Source organism: Canis aureus, chromosome 21, assembly GCF_053574225.1.
Source record: "Canis aureus isolate CA01 chromosome 21, VMU_Caureus_v.1.0, whole genome shotgun sequence".
Classification (NCBI taxonomy): Eukaryota; Metazoa; Chordata; class Mammalia; order Carnivora; family Canidae; genus Canis; species Canis aureus.
In genome coordinates, this window is record NC_135631.1 from 54008024 (window position 1) to 54024069 (window position 16046).

The 16046-nt window shown below is 53.4% G+C and overlaps 1 protein-coding gene across 1 annotated transcript in view; it reads left to right on the plus strand.

Annotated features, from left to right (window-relative positions):
- LOC144293088 (protein cordon-bleu-like) overlaps positions 1-16046 on the plus strand; it is a 144151-nt gene that overhangs the window by 75159 nt on the left and 52946 nt on the right. The gene's annotated exons all lie outside the window — the stretch shown is intronic.

Below are 16046 nucleotides of genomic sequence, written 5' to 3' on the forward strand. Positions count from 1 at the left end.
TTGCTTATGTTTGCTGAAGTATTTTACGTTCAGTTTTTTTTTTTTTTAGAAGATTCTGTTTATTTATTAGAGACAGAGACAGAGCACGTGAGCAAGCGTGAGTAGAGGGCAGAGGCAGAGGAAGAAGCAGACACCCTGCTGAGCGGGGAGCCCGATGTGGGGCTCGACCCCAGGACCCCAAGATTATGACCTGAACCAAAGACACACGCTTCACTGACTGAGCCCCCCAGGTGCCCCTCATGTTCATATTTTTTATGTCCCTTATATCTTACTTATGTGTGATATTGTGCTCGCGCTCTCAAGCGCGTTGTGTTGGTGACGGAACTTTTCTCATGAGCCCTCTGCTCTTGTTTTGATGAATTTCCCCCAAGCCAGTGATGTGTAGCTGCGCACCCTGGCCTTGGGGTGTGAGAGCAAGACTTGCAGTCCCACACAGCAGAGGGGACCCTTCTGGCCCCACGTTTCCCGTCTGTATAGTGGGTACAACAGGACCTTACCCTGCAGAACCTGCAGTTACAGAGCTCACCTAACACGCTGGGAAGCGTTCCGAAATGTGAGTAAACTTGTTCAGAGCTTTGTTAGAAAGTCTGCAGATACTACTATTGCTTATTCTTTCCTTGAGAAAATAGGAGTGGTTCCCCATAAGAGTCTGAAGAGAATAGATGTGCATTAAAAAAAAAATACCTTTTAAAAAAAAGATTTGTTTCTTTGAGAGAGCACGCGCACAAAGAGGGAGAGGCAGAGAATCTCCAGCAGCTCCGTGCTCAGCATGGTGCCCAGGGCAGGGTTTGACCCTATGACCCTGAGATCATGACCTGAGCTGAAATCAAGAGCTGGCCGCTCCACCCACTGAGCCCCCCAGGTGCCCCTAAAAGAAAATATCCTAATGGGGATGGCCAAGGATTTCAGATCTTCCCTGGAAAGGTAGTTAATTTGAGGTAAACGATAGTTTAGTCAAAGAATCATCTTCGTTTTCTTAATTGCAGCGTCCTTGAATCAGTAAATACAATCCAAATTTATATTGGATAAATATAACGTCAAGCGGTTTTCCTGGGATTTTGCATTTTTCTGGGAAACCCTCCCTTCCGTATCTAGGGAGCACACCCAGTCCCCTCATGTCTCACCTTTGGACCCGAGACACCACGAGGGGACGTTGTCTGCCACCACCGATGTGATTTATGGTGAAGGGACATGGCTCCCGGGGCTCTGTCTCCATCCCCTGTCCTGTCCCTAAGTCACGCAGCAGCGATGGGTCACGCTCATTGATGGAAGGAGGTTCCTGAGTTGATTTGTAGTTCCCTGCACAAAAACACCACATCGGTCCCGTAAAGTGAACAGTGCTCTGCGGAAGGAGAAAAGTGAGCCCAGTGCTCATCCTGGTTGTGTTTCCAGCTGTGGGCTGCTGGGCGAGTCATCAAACGAACAGTGGTAACTGACCTTTCATGAGCCCCTTGCCTTTGTTGAGAGAAAAGAAAGAAAGAAAGAAGAAAGAAAGAAAGAAAAGAAAGAAAGAAAGAAAGAAAGAAAGAAAGAAAGAAAGAAAGAAAGAAAGAAAGAAAGAAAGAAAGAAAAGAAAGAAAGAAAGAGGGCAGCCCCAGTGGCACAGTGGTTTGGCGCCGCCTGCAGCCCAGGGCGTGATCCTGGAGACCCTGGATCGAGTCCCACATCAGGCTCTCTGCATGATGCCTGCTTCTTCCTCTGCCTGTGTCTCTGCCTCTCCTTCTCTCTGTCTCTATGAATAAATAAATAAAAATCTTTAAAAAAAAAAAAAAAAAAAAAGAAAGGAAGGAAGGAAGGAAGGAAGGAAGGGAAGGAAGGAAAGAAAGGAAGAGAAAGAAGAAAAAAACACCTGCCAGATTCCATAAATTTGACCAAGGTAGAGTCTATCCAGGTGAGCCACCTCAGATGCCATCGCACTGTGGGTGGTTACCAAGGAGTTAGAAAGTCTTTTAGTGGCTGATTTTTAAAAATCACTATCTCGATTTAAAAAAGCAAAACCAAATAAAAAACAAAGCTACAGCTACCTTGGGCCCTTTTCCCGCTTACTCCGTTACAAGGCAGGCAGGGAAATCCCATGTCCTGGTAGCGCTGGCTTCTCAGGGACGAAGTGGCTTCCACCTCAAAGCCCTGTGCAGTTTGGGGGGGTCCCCACGGAGCTGCCCCGCCCGACGGGTGCACCGCAGCAGCCAGGCCTGCCCTGGGAGCCCAGACATTCATGGGGACGCCCACCAGCACACCAGCTCTTTAGGACGTCACAAAAAACTAAGCTAAAAGCAAATTGCCTAATTTCAGCTGCCCTGAGTCCGGGTTCTCAGGGATGCGTCCTTGCAGGGGGCCCCCCCACCCCGCCGCCCCCGTCCCATCCCTCTGGGGCAGGAAGACGGAGCGGACTCCGGGGAGGCTGTGCTGAGTCCCTGCCGCCACGAGGGGTCAGCGTCTCCCCGCGGGCTGGGCCTGCAGAAGCTCCCCTTCCCTGTGTTTGCAACGTCCCGGAGGAAGCTGTGTCCCGAGGAGGCCGAGGCACGCGTTTGTGATGTGGAGCCCCTGTGGGGTGGACGCCAGTGTGAGGAGCGGCCTGCGTGGCTGCGAGCCTCCCTACAGCCCTTCTGTTCGGGATTAGGGGACACCCGGCATGGGGCGAGTTGTAGAAGTGGGATGGGGACTCCCCGCTCGGCTCCCTGGGACTTGGGGGGTTTCCTTGAGCCTTTCTTCCTTTCTTTCTTTCTTTCTTTCTTTCTTTCTTTCTTTCTTTCTTTCTTTCTTTCTTTCTTCCTTCCTTCCTTCCTTCCTTCCTTCCTTCCTTCCTTTCTTTCTTTCTTCTTCTTCTTTCTTTCTTTCTTTTCTTTCTTCTTAGATTTTATTTATTTGCAAGAGAGAGCGAGCATGCGTGGGTGTGCAGAGTGTGAGCGTGCTGGGGGGTCAGAGGGTGGGCAAGGGGGAGAGTGTTAAGCAGGTGCCACAGCCAGTGTGGAGCCCGACACAGGACCCTGAGGTCAGGACCTGAGCCGAAATCCAGCGTGGGGCCCTCCGCCGCCTGAGCCCCGGCCCCGAGCATGTGATTCTCAGAGGGGAAAGGGCACAGCTGAAGGTGACAGGCGGCGCCTGATGCCAGCCCTCGGTTCTCAGACTGAAAAGAAGAAACGCAAGTTCCTCACCTTTCAGCTGCAGGTGTATTGCTTGTAGGGTGAGCGCTGGAAGATGTCCCCGTGTGCCTTCTGTGCCCAAGGAACGTGGGGCTGCCCCCTGGCTCCTGTCTGCATCGTCCCCCGCGCTCCCTGCCCCCTGACGGCCCGGCGGCCTGCAGCGGGTGGCTCGCACATTGCTCCTGAAGCCCGGCCAGGCCAGTGCAGGTGCAGGGAAGGCGGCTCCCGGCCCTTGGCGTCCGTCCCCTCCTGGCAGGTGGCAGCTCCGTGCTCAGGGGGCCGGGCCTGCGCCCTCCGTGACCCCGAGCCGTCCACAGGGACCCTGCACTCTGGGGCCACCAAGTCCCTGGTCACGGAGGAACAGACGCCACCTTCTGTTAAATGAGCTTCATTCCTGGGCCGCCCTTGGCCTCCGAGCTGCACGCCTTTCTCTTCCAGCTTGTTCGGGGCCTCGCTGGGCCTGTGGGCGGGGGCGGAGCCACCACGTGCCAGTCCCCCCCTCCTGCCACTGTCGGGGACCTGCCCCCCCAGGCCCGCGCCTAGGACGTCTCTGCAGGGCCACCTTCTTGATTTTTCCATCATAACTTCCCCCACCTCTATCTGGGTTCCTTCCTTTTCTTCCCGGGAAGCTGTCCCTGCTGGCCTGGACTCACAGTGAGCAGGGCTACGGCCTGGCGCTGCCTTCCCCTGCCCTCCTCCGCCCTCCTCCGCCCTCCCTGCTCCCCAACCACTGGCCTCCCCCCTCCCCATCCCTCCCCCTGTCCTCCCCTTTCTTCCCCCTCCCCCTCCCATGCAGTCCCCTCCCCATCCCTGGCCCCCCCAACCCCCTCCCTCCCCTCCCCTCCCCTCCTTGGGCTTGGGCTCTGATCCTTCAACACGAAGCACACTGCGAGGGGCTCTCCTTTGGGAAATTTTTCAGCGTGGTCCCGATCTGTAGAGAGTCACAGCGTAGAGTCAGGTGCCGTCCGCCCACAGCTAACCACTGTTCACAGGGAGCCACGCTTGCTTCCTACCGTCCTGTGAACTGCTAAGAAGCACAACAAACACAGATGAAGCTGCCTCCGTAAGCGCCTGACATAGCCCGCGCCCTCCTTCCTTCCTTCCCGGAGGGTCGTCACCCCTCTGAGGGTTTTGTGTTTTAATGAAGGTAGCGAGTGGGTGTCTGTCCAGACACCACACATGGTAGTTTTACATTATTTAGCGCTCGACGGAATGATTTTTTTAAAGTCTGCATCTTGATTCACAGAATTAGCATAGTTTATGTTGAGAAAAAGTAGGGAAGGGGAGGGAGGAGAAAGGGGAGGAGGGAGGGAGGGAGGGAGGAGGGGGAGGGAGGAGGTCAAGAAGGCACAAGGAAGAGGAGAGGCCTCCCTGAACTAACCTCAAGGCGCCATCCTCTCCGCCCGCCCCAGGCCCCAGCCCCTCGCTGGGCAGATGGTGGTGGAGGCGCTGCCCTGGGAGATGGGACCACAGGACCACAGGACCCTGGGGGACAGAGGACAGCCAGCCCCGCCTTCCGGAAAGACCCAGGAGAGGGCCGAGGGCCGCCCTGCCTGGCCTGCTCACACCCCCGGGGCAAGGACGTCCTTGCGGGGCCTGCGGCTTGGGGCCTTGTGAGCTAGCAGGGGCCAGGGCAGCTGAGGACCGAGACTCCCCCAGCCCGGGCCCAGAGGTGGAGTCCAAGAGCTGAGGGCCGCTGCTGTGGAACAGGTCACGGGACAGGCCTGACCCCCGGGGCCCAGGGCGGGTGTTCGCAGCCGTGACCGTGGAGGGGGCCTGCAGCGGGCCCGGGGTCCTGCCAGACACCCTTGAGGCCCAGCCAGGGAGCCAGGCTCTGACTTGGGGGGCGCTGGCGCCTGGGCTTAGGGGTTGGGGTGTGTTTCAGCATCTCCTCTAACGCCTCTTGCATCTTCGTGACCTGGTTGTAGTGTCTATGGATTAAAAATCATGACTTTTTAAGCTCGGGGGTGGTTTGTCACGTGATCGTGTGACGCGTGAGCAGAAGTGGCTCCTCTAAACCCAGCCGTTGAAAGCACCGAGCAGGTGGCAGAAGCACCGGCCGCGGGTGGGCCGTGGGTGAGCGAGCGGGAGGCCACCCCAGGCACGCGCGCCCCGAGCGCCCCAGGACCCGCCGCGAGCCAAGTGCACGCCCGGCCCTTGGGTCTCTCTCTGCTCCTGAGGAAAGAAGCCCGGGCCCCGAGTCAGCTGGGACATCGCCCCACTAATTCATGGGGTATGATTGCTTGTCACTTTGGTGTAGGGCCTTCGGCGACCTCTCGACTGAGACATTTAGGGACGGCTGCACATGGCAGGTCACCTGCCACCGACCCCGACGGCCTGCCCTTTCCATCCTCACGTAGTCTCAACTGGTCATGGAAGGGACACTTGGAACTCTTGGGGCTTAAATCTCTTTTTTAGAAACTGGCATATTTACCCCGGCTTCTTTCCCGTCAGTAATCCCCCGACCCCGAGGAGGGCGGGGAGGACTCCAGAGGCGACAGGACTTCCTCCGCCGGGCACCTGGTTTCCAGCCTGCGGTGCCCAGAACAGAGGGGACCGTGGGCGTCCCGGGCACGGGAGCTCGGCCCCATTGCGGGCCTGTGCAGACGAAGACCTTCCCGACCAGAGGTGGCAAAAGCCTGGGCGGGAGGGCAGCCGACAAGCGACATCTGTAGAGATCTTGGTGGCCCGTCGCACAGGCCACAGACCTGGGACGTAAATGATGCATTTGGGTTGAAGACCGTTGCGATCAGAGTCCATGGTGGTCCACGTGGGGAGGCCCGGGGGGTCTTGTGGGCCGCGAGTCAGCAGCCCCACAGGGGTGGTGTTCCCGTGTGTGCACTGCAGGCCACATCCTTCCCAGACCTTGGGCTCTGCGGACGGATCGTCAGATGGGCGCTGGGAGGAGCCACTCCGCAGACCCAAGCCCGGCGCCAGGGCCTCTGGGCCCTGAGGCAGCAACACTCTTTCCCATGAAAAAGCTGTTGAGCCTCTGGCCCCGATGAAGGGGGGAGACTGGCGCCCTAACCTCTGCAGTTTCATGCTGGGGAAGATAGAGCGCGCTCCAGAAACTCAGTGCCCCTTGGCCTCTTGCCTGTGCCCCGGGTTTTGACCTGCAAAACAGGAATCCCCTGATGACCTACCTCTGAGACTTGTTAGAAGCATCTCCCGGGCTAATATGTGGAAAATTAATGCCTCCCCATGTTTGCTGCTACTGGGGACACCTGGAGTTTAGAGGGCCTCCTCCTCCGGGTTCCCTCCGCCCTCGGCAGGTGTCAGCTCTGATGCCCTTCCGGGGAGCGCAATGGTGCCGCTCTGTCGAGGACAGGCCTCATGTTCTTTGCAGTGTGGCGTTTTCCCTGGACCTCTTGGATGATAATCGTATTTTGGATACTGATTTTTTTTTTTTTGGCAGCGTTCATGCACGCAATGGGGGAGGGATGGAGGGAGAGGGAGAGAGAGAATCCGAAGCAAACTCTGCGCCCGGTGCAGGGGCCCAAGTGGGGCTCGATCTCACAGCCTTGAGATCATGCCCATGATCTCATGATCTGACCCAAGGATCGTGAGATGGTAAGAGATGTGCATTGGATCATGAGCTGACGCAAGAGTCGGATGCTGAACCGACTGAGTCACCCAGGCGCCCCTTGGACCCTGAATTTTGTGGCCGCTCTCTTGTACAACACGGTAGCTGAAGACAGAAGTGATGATGAACGTGCAGATGAGGACTGAGTGCTTTTGAACAATGCTTTGGAGCGTTAGCTCAACCCAGAGAGCCGAGGTAGGACCACAGCTGTGCTTCCTGCTGCTGCTGCTTCTTCTTTTTTTTTTTTTTAAAGATTTCATTTATTTATTCATGAGAGACACAGGCAGAGGGAGAAGCAGGCTCCCTGCAGGGAGCCCGACGTGGTACTCGATCCCAGGTCTCCAAGATCAGGCCCTGGGCCCAAGACAGATGCTGGACCACTGAGCCACCTGAGCTGCCCTGTGCTTTCTGTTTCTTAAAAAAAAAAAAAAAAAAAAAATCGCCCGCTTTCCTCGAGGCTTCCTTCACCACAAGAGAAATGTCCTCAGTTTGATTTCCTCCACCCGGCGACTCAGTCACTTGCAGGTACAGAGGAGCCTCCCTGATGTGATACGAGTATAAAACACGGTCCGATGTCACACACAGAGATTTGTTCTCACCTTGCCTCTGCGTCTGCATCACAGGGTGGCGTCGTCTCAGTCCACCTTCGGATGAGCTCCCGGTGGGTGTGCGGCCCGGGTTCTCATTCCCTTGCCTCATGCAGCCCGTGGCATTAACCCTACGCTCGCCAGCCAGTCCCTGTGAGAGGCCCTATTTGGTTTGGGGGAATGCACTTGTCTTAAGTGCTCCACGTGTGAGATCTTACTCCTGACGAGCCACAGTTAAACTAACCGTCCCAGGTAGCTCAGAACACACCACCGTGGAGATGGTAAGAGATGTGCATGCATGTTTGAAAGGGGAACCCTTGCTTGCCTCGCCACTAGGGTTTCATGAATTATGTGACTAGCATTTCCCCCTGAAGGGATGCTTGAGTTTCCTGAGTTGAAATCACCCATCAGACCCCAGCAAGCATCTCACGCGTACACATCCTGCGGGTTTACGTCTTCCGCCCACAGTTCTCTGCTGGCGTCCTCCCTGGAGTCCTCCCCGTGAGCCTCCCATGTAGCAGGTCCCCTGGCTCTAGCCCTCCAAATGCGTTGTACGTATGGCTTACGTTTTGACTTTCCCTCTGCATAGCCCGCCAAGCCTCCATACCTGGCCTGTGTCTCCTCTCTGACACGGGGCTTGCTGGGCTCGGGGCTCATCTCCCAGATCCCTGAGCTGTGGCACGCTCTCCACCAGGATGGCGACCTCCTTGAGCATAGGCAGCGTGTATTAAACATCTTGATCTACACGGGCTTATTTCCTTTTCGTTCACGAGCTTTTCAGAAAGTTCTGGCTTCCTAAACTTGCCAGTATTAAAGCTGCCTGTCACAAGGAAGCAGCACGTTCCATGCATTCTCGTGTCTGCAAACAGCCCTTGCTCCTGAGACGGTCCTACAGCAAAAGCCTCGGAGGACCACGGCTCACTCCCAGGGCCTTCGCTGAGCCTCATTAAGAGAAAATCGAATACGACCAGTGGGGGTGCTCATGGTTAGCTCCTTTTACGAAGACATCCTGCCTGCAGAGAAATGTCCCAGAATTGCTCTGATGCTTTTAACCGTCAGGCAGCTTAGGGGACCCAGTATTTTGCTGGCGGAAATATCGATCCCCACTAAATAGCTTCTGCAGCTTTTCCTCTAAAGAAGTGCCATCCCTCAGGCATTCACGGAGGACCGTGGCCAAGAGAATGGCCATTTCCCATCACCTCACATAACAGAAACTGGATCCATACGTTCCGACGCCCCGCCCTTCACGGGGATTGGTTGGGGTGAACTTGACACGCTTTGTCCCTCCTGGGGTCGTTTACTCCAGACGGACTCGAGAGTCCCAGGCACCCAACGCCCACCACCCTCTGCTCTGGCCGAGGGGTTCAGCTAAGGGCATGTCTGTTGGGGTGGCCGTGCCCTGAAGGTAAGAGAAAGACAGAGAGCACCGTCCTGGGAAGGGAACTTTGCCCCACCCGTTGCCCAGGATGGTGCTGGAACGGGAACACAAATATTCTCTCCTTTCTGGCCAGAGCGTAGGAGGAGCTCTGCCCTGAGTGTGGGCCGGCCAGCCAGGCGGATCCCCTGAGTGTGGCGGGACAGCGGGGTCTCTGTGCCCTTCTGCTGGCTGGGGTCAACCTCATACATGGTCCCGCTCTGGATTCTGCATGAGCCTGGAAGGAAAGACGACGGAGATAGCAGGTCTGGCTGCACCTTCTCTCTCCCTCATCCCTCGACACGGCGTTAACAACAGAAGGGTCATGGCAAAGCCTTTCCAAGGGGGCAGTCTGGTGTGCAGAGACGGGAGCCCGGCTGCTGGACCCCATTTAACTCCGCTGCCAGGCAGCAGGGCCATCCTGAGCAGCTCAGTTGTCTCCTCCCCATTAACACCCCAGGATCGCGCCATCCTAAGAGCATCTGCTCTAGCTCAGGAGAGGTGAGGCCGATAGGATTGCCAGCAGCTGTTTAACTACACCCACTGGAACTGAAATGCTCTCCTTAATCTTTGAGCAGGAACCGCGTCCAGATTCCTCACTAGCCACGTCAAAAGATCCGCTCACATTGTCGGGAGATGTGATCACTCGATTGTTCTCAGAGGGTAGAGTCGGTTTGCAAGAATGGATGGATTTGAGGAATGGGAACAAAAATGACTCCCCAGCCTTCCTTTTTTGAGGCGATCTCTCTTGAACAGGAAACTGGCAGTTACAGGTTGACCATGTGTGTCTCGCCTAGAAGCACCTGAGCAGAGTTCCCCGCGTTCTTTGCACGTGGATGAACGATCCCCCGTTGGGGGACACCACGCTGTGGTTGTAAAACTCTTCGTGCAGACGCACAGGAGATCGCACACAAAGGAAAACACGGCCATCTGGGCTTGCTTGAGAAGAACAGGACTTACCTTGAGTCTTGCTCAAGACTGACCTCTGGGTGAGTAGGTGCGGTGGACTCCACTGTCGCTGTGGGGAAGCCCAGCCCTCCCAGAGCCTGGGTCACGGTGCGTGGAGCCCTCAGGCTGGGACAGCTAGAGATGCCCTCGGCTATAGGGTGTGGACCCCACCCAGGGCCTCGTGCCCACATTCACATCCTGATGGGCGAGGGCGGAGCTCATTCTGGAGGCCAAGTCAAGGGCATCCACTGGCCACCTGGAAGCTCGGGGCTGCTCTGACACTGGAGCTCCCTGGTGAGCCCGGCAGTGGGGGTGTCCCTGCATCCCCCTCGGGGGAAGTCCTGGCGGCTGGTTGGAATGTGTGCAGATCCTACCGTCCCAGCCAACAGTGCAGCACCCTAGGGTCACAACGACAATCAGATACAAGGCGAATAGGCTGAGATGAGGAGGAGATCGCCAACAAACAGCTATTAATCTTACTTTACAATAATTAGAGATCAATAGCAGAATCACTCATCACAGCGTTGGTATTTATTTATTTATTTATTTTGGTATTATTTTTTCACAGCATTGGTTTTGAGTGGACACTCAGATCCTGAAATCATGAGTTTCCTTCTTGCTTTATTCTTCTCCCAGATGTGCGTGTGAGATAGGATTACATTATCCTTTTACATTGAATATAAGGAATGAGTGTCGGTGGTGTTGTGAATGCACAGGGTTTTAACATTGTCTCCGATCTGACCTCCTCGAGCTGACAGCCGCTGGTCTGGTGGAGCTTACACCCCACAGTATGAAGTCCCTGAAGGGTGCTTTTACTTTGTTCCTTTTCCTCTCCATTATCCATGGCCTTTTCCTTAATGGTTTATTGGGCTGAACTCACAGGAGAAAACTCCCTGAAAAATAAGATTGTAATAGCTAAGATATGGATTTCAGTGCCAACCATTAAGGAAGAGCATGACTCATTCCCCTACAAGAAAGGACTTGATACTTAAATATATATATATTGACCCATCTGGACCAGAACAGGAAACCAAATCCCTCTAGCAGGGAAGCCATGGTCTGCCCCTCTTGGAACTTTACTTTGTAGCAGGAGAAAAGCCCCCAAACAGGAATAAGACATGCACCAGGTTATGTTGACTCTGAGCTGTATAGATTATCCTGGTTTTTCCATTTTATTTAATACAGATGAGAAAGCATTTTAAAGGATGTTTGACTTAATAGTGTTTTCTTCCCAAATGATTATTTGGATTGTTTTTTATATTCTATATACAAATTCCAGAAGTGGGGAAAGAAGGAAGGTAAGAGTTAACCCACTTGCCATATATGGCTTTTATTATGTTGAGGTACGTGCCCTTTGTACCCACTTTGTTGACAGTATTTATCATAAATGGGAGTTGACATTTGTGAAACGCCTTTTCTGGATCTACTGAAATGATCATATGACTTTTGTCCTTCATCTTGTTGATGTGGGGCATCATATAGACTGATTTGCCTTTTATCCCTGGAAGAAATCCCACCTGGTCATGGTGTGTGATCCTGTTAATGTGTTGTTGAATTCAGTTTGCTAATGTTTTGTTGAGGGTTTTTGCACCTGTGTTCATCATACTCAGTGGTGAAACAGCTGAAAGACTTTCCTCTAAGGTCAGGAATGAGATAAGGATGTCCCCCTCACCACTTTTATTCAACACAGTACTGGAAGTCCCAACCATAGCAATTTGGCAAGGAAGAGAAAGAAAAAGCATTCAAATTGGAAAGGAAGAAGTAAAACTGTCACTATTTGCAGATTACATGATTTTCTACGAAGACCCTAAAGATGCCATCAAAAAAGCTGTCAGGACTAATAAATCAATACAGTAAGGTTACAGGATACAAAATCAATATGCAGAAGTTGGTTGCATTTCCATACACTAATAAAAAACCATCAGGAGGAGAAATAAAGAAAACAGTCTCATTTGCAATTCCATCAAAAAGAATAAAATAGCTAGGAATACATTCAACCAAGGAGGTGAAAGACCTACATGTTGAAAATTGTAAGACATTAATAAAAGAAATTGAAGAAGACACAAATAGATGGACAGACATTCCATGCTCATGGACTGCAAGAATCAATATTGTTAAGTTGTCCATATGACTCAAAGCAATCTACAGATTCAGTGCAATCTCTGTCAAGATCACAATCACATGTTTCAGATAGATAGAGCAGATAATCATAAAATTTATAGAGGACCGTGGAAGACTCTGAACACCCAGAGCAATCTTGAGAAAAGAGAACAAAGCTGGAGGCATCATGGCCTTGGATTTCAAATTGTATTACAAAGTCGTAGTAATTAATACAGTATAAGACTGGCATAAAAAACAGATACATAGATTCATGACACAGAATAAAGAGCCCAGAAATAAACCTATGCATGTATGACAGAGGAGCCAAGAATGTGCAATGGGGAAAATATAGTCTCTTTAGTAAATGGTGTTGGGAAAACTGGACCACTGTTTTATACCATTACACAAAAATTAACTTAAAATGGGTGAAAGTCTTGCACTTTAGACCGGACGCCATAAAATGCCTAGAAGAAAACAAGCAGTAAGCTCCTTCACATCGGTCTCAGTGATGATTCTTTTTTTTTTAATCTGACGCCAAAAGCAAAATAAATCAGTGGGACTACATCTAGAGAGCGAAAAAGGTTCTGCAAAACAAAGGAATCACCAACAAAATGAAAGGCAGCCTACCAAAGGGGAGGGGATACTTGCACATCATGGGGTAAGGGGTTAATAGCCAAAATATATAAAGAACTCCTACAACTCAATAGCAAAAAGCCAAACATCCAATTAAATAGCAGGCAGAAGGTCTGAATAGACGTTTTTATAAAGACCACATACAGATGGCCAACGGAACATGCGCAGATGTTCAGCGTCACTCGTGGTCAGGGAAATGCGAATCCGAACCACATTGAGATGCCACCTCATGCTTGTGAGGATCGATATTGTCAAAAAGAGAGGAAATAACGAGTTTCCGTGTGGAAAAAAGGCAACCCTCGTGCACTGTTGGTGGGAACGTAAATTGGCATGACCACTAGGGAACACCGCTCCTCCCAAAGTTCCAACTGGAACCAGCAGATGATCTAGCAATTTCCCTTTTGAGTATTCATCCAGAGAAAATAAAAGCACAAGAAAAGATAAATATATTTCTATGTTCGTTGCAGTATTACTTACAATGGGGAAGGTAGAGAAACACCCAACAACCTACAGACAAATGTATAAAGAAACTGTACATATACACATAATGCACAAGCTTGTGTATGCATGTAAGTCTGTGTGTACGAATATATACATTGTGTATGTGCAGTAGGGGATTATTCGGCCATCAATAAGAATGAAGTCTTCTTGCCACTTGTGACAAAATGGATGGATCTCAAGGGCATCATGTTAAGTGAAATAATTCAGAGGGGGAAAGACAAAGACCGCATGATCTCCCTTCTATGTGGAATCTAAAAAGAAAAAAAAAAAAAAAAAAAAAAGCTGGTGGTTGCCAGAGGTGGAGGGTGGGGAAGGTGAAGAAAGGAGTGAAGGGAGGAAAAGGGGAAAAAAGGGAAAATAAAAGTTGAGCCGTAGGTATCCTCTGGGCAGCCAAAATGTTTTGAATACTTTGGCCGCTCATGGGCTGAAGGTTGGGAAAGGCTGCTGAATAGCAGAGTCCTTGCGTGAGGCAGATGGGCCCCAGTCCAGAGAACCCGAAAACAGGCCTTGGGTGGGAAGGGTGGGTGTTGGCACAGAGCCGCGTGGCGTCCGTGTGGAGCAAGCTGGGGATAATCAAGCCTGTTGTGTCAAAATCGAGCGTTGTCCCCCCGACGCAGGTGAGGCCGGCGAGAAGCCCACCGTCCTGGGCCGCGGACCACACAGCCTGGGATGCGGAGTGCTCGGGGCCTCCGGCGCTGTCCCGTGTGAGGCCACCTTCCTTGGCCCTCACGAGGTCATTCCTCCCAAAACTACGTGTCAGAGAAGAAGGAAACCGCGTGTGATGTGACGGAGACATGCCGGTGTGGACGGCAATTGGAAGTCGCTGGGATTTCCGTCTTGGGGAGGTGGGCGTGCGTGGTGGCGCCAGGGTGGCAGGGTCGCTACACAGCGGACGGCCTGTGGCCCACCTCTCCGGGGGCCTCCGTGCCCGGGCGTCCGGCCGTCGGGCCCCGCAGCTGCGCGGCCGGCCGAGCGCAGAGGAATCGCAGCTCTGCGGCCCGACGGGGGCTGAACGGAGGCCGTGGAGGCGCCGTGTGCCCCTCCGTCCCGCGCCACGGGCTTCCACGGTCCCCGGGTCCCTGCCTGCACCCCCGGCGCCGGGTCCCGGCGGCCAGCCGTGCTCCAGCCGCTCCAGACCCAGATGGGCCCCCCACTTGGCTTCATTCTCTCGCGTTAGCAGGTGCACCGTGCAGAAGCCACTGGGACTCGGGCCTCCGGGTCTTCCTGGCGGCCGCGGCGGCCGCGCTGAGGCCGGGAAGGGACCTCCGAGTTTCTGTGCGCGGCCCCAAGTGCGTGGTAACGAGCCCAGGGCCTGCAGAGTGCAAGGACCGGGACGCACTTACACTCCCCTCCACACCGGCCGTGGCAGCAAGGGGCCGCCACAGATTCCCCAGCTGTCGGGCCGTTCCCGCGGACCCGCTCCCCGTGGGAAGGCTGCTCGGGATGGACAAGGCCCTGCAGCCCCGCTCGGCGTCTCGAAGGGAGGCAGGGACTGGCTTCAGAGCAACCTCCAGGGGTGGCTGTTTGCTTTGCCTTAACGTTTATGGGCAAGAAAACCCAAGTTTCAAGAATGTTCTCGAGGAACAGAAGAGGATTGGAGATGCAGCGCAGGTCATCCTGGGCGGTCACTGAATATGATGGATTTCCTTTACGTATTTTTATTTTTATTTTTATTTTTTTAAGTCAGCTCTGCACCCAGCATGTGGCTCAAACTCTGAGCCTTGAGATCAAGGGTCACATGCTCCACCACCTGTGCCAGGCAGGCACCCTGCTGCATATTTATTTTATTTTTTATTTATTAAAAAAATTTTTTTGCATATTTATTTTAAATTCAGAAAACCCATCATTCAAATGAAAGCTTCCCCACAAGATGCTTTTGTAAAATGAGAGAGTGGAGTTGTCCAGAGGCTCAGCGGTTGAGCATCTGCCTTCAGCCCAGGGTGTGACCCCAGGGTCTTGGAATCGAGTCCTGCATCGGGCTCCCTGCACGGAGCCTCCTTCTCCCTCTGCCTGTCTCTCTCTCTCTCTCTCTCTCTCTCTCTCACTCTCTCTCTTTCTGGGTCTCTCGGGAATAAATAAACTAAATATTTTTTTTTAAAAGTCGAAAAAAAAATTGTGTCTGAGTTCATGCGGCTTCTAAGTGACAAAAGCAGGAATTGAACCCAGACACCGTGTCTCCATCATGCGTGCGCTACCTTCCCAGCTGCATGGGCCTCACTGTGGAATATGCCTCGGGCACGGGCACTGGAGGAGGAAGGCAGGTCAGGACAGGGAGAGGCTCCAGGGCAGAGGGTGGCTTCCATTTTGTTTTGCTTTAGATCTTCTCTTTTCTCTTTTCTTTTCTTTTTTCTTTTCTTTTCTTTTCTTTCTTTTCTTTTCTTTTTAGTGGGCTCCACGCTCAGTGTGGAGCCCAATGTGGGGCTTGACCTCATGACCCTGAGACCAAATCTGAGCTGAGATCAAGAGTCAGACGCTGCACCGACTGTGCCCCCCGGGGGGCCTCATCATTTTTTTTTTTTTCATTTGAAATTGGAGTGTTGGTTCTCTAAACCCTCTTTCTGCACCAACTCTTGGATGATTTGATTAAGCAGAGCCTGGGAGGGAAGAGTCTGAAAACTGTGTGCCCTCCAGCGGGCCAGCCTCCCCTCCCACACCCAGGAGGAGCAACTGCTCCCTGCAAGCAGCTCATGAGCAGGTTGGCTGGCGTCGGTCTCCCGTGCATTAGGGACCCACCACACGGGACTGTGCTCCGCGCCCCTGCGGTCTTCGCGGTGCGCCGTTTGCTCAGTTCGTCCGTTCATCCACGACCTCTGACCGTGCAAAGAAACCTACGCCCCGCCTTGGCAGCAGGTGGCCTACTTCTCCAGACGGCAGGAGGTGTTGGAAGGTGGGGCGGAGGGGGCAGTCATGGTTCCCCCAAACGCGGGAGGCGCTTGGGGACGGGGCAGCTGAGCAGACGACTCCGCGGGGTGTACGCAGAGCTTTGTCCGGGGCAGCTGGCTGTTGGGGAGACGCGGGCGGAAGGTGACCCCGTGGCTTTGCAGTCACCCTCTGCAAAGTCCAGACACTGGGCCGCAGGATTTCCGGCGCGAGGGATGCACAGGGTGGGGGCACACAGGGATGCACGAGATCAGGGG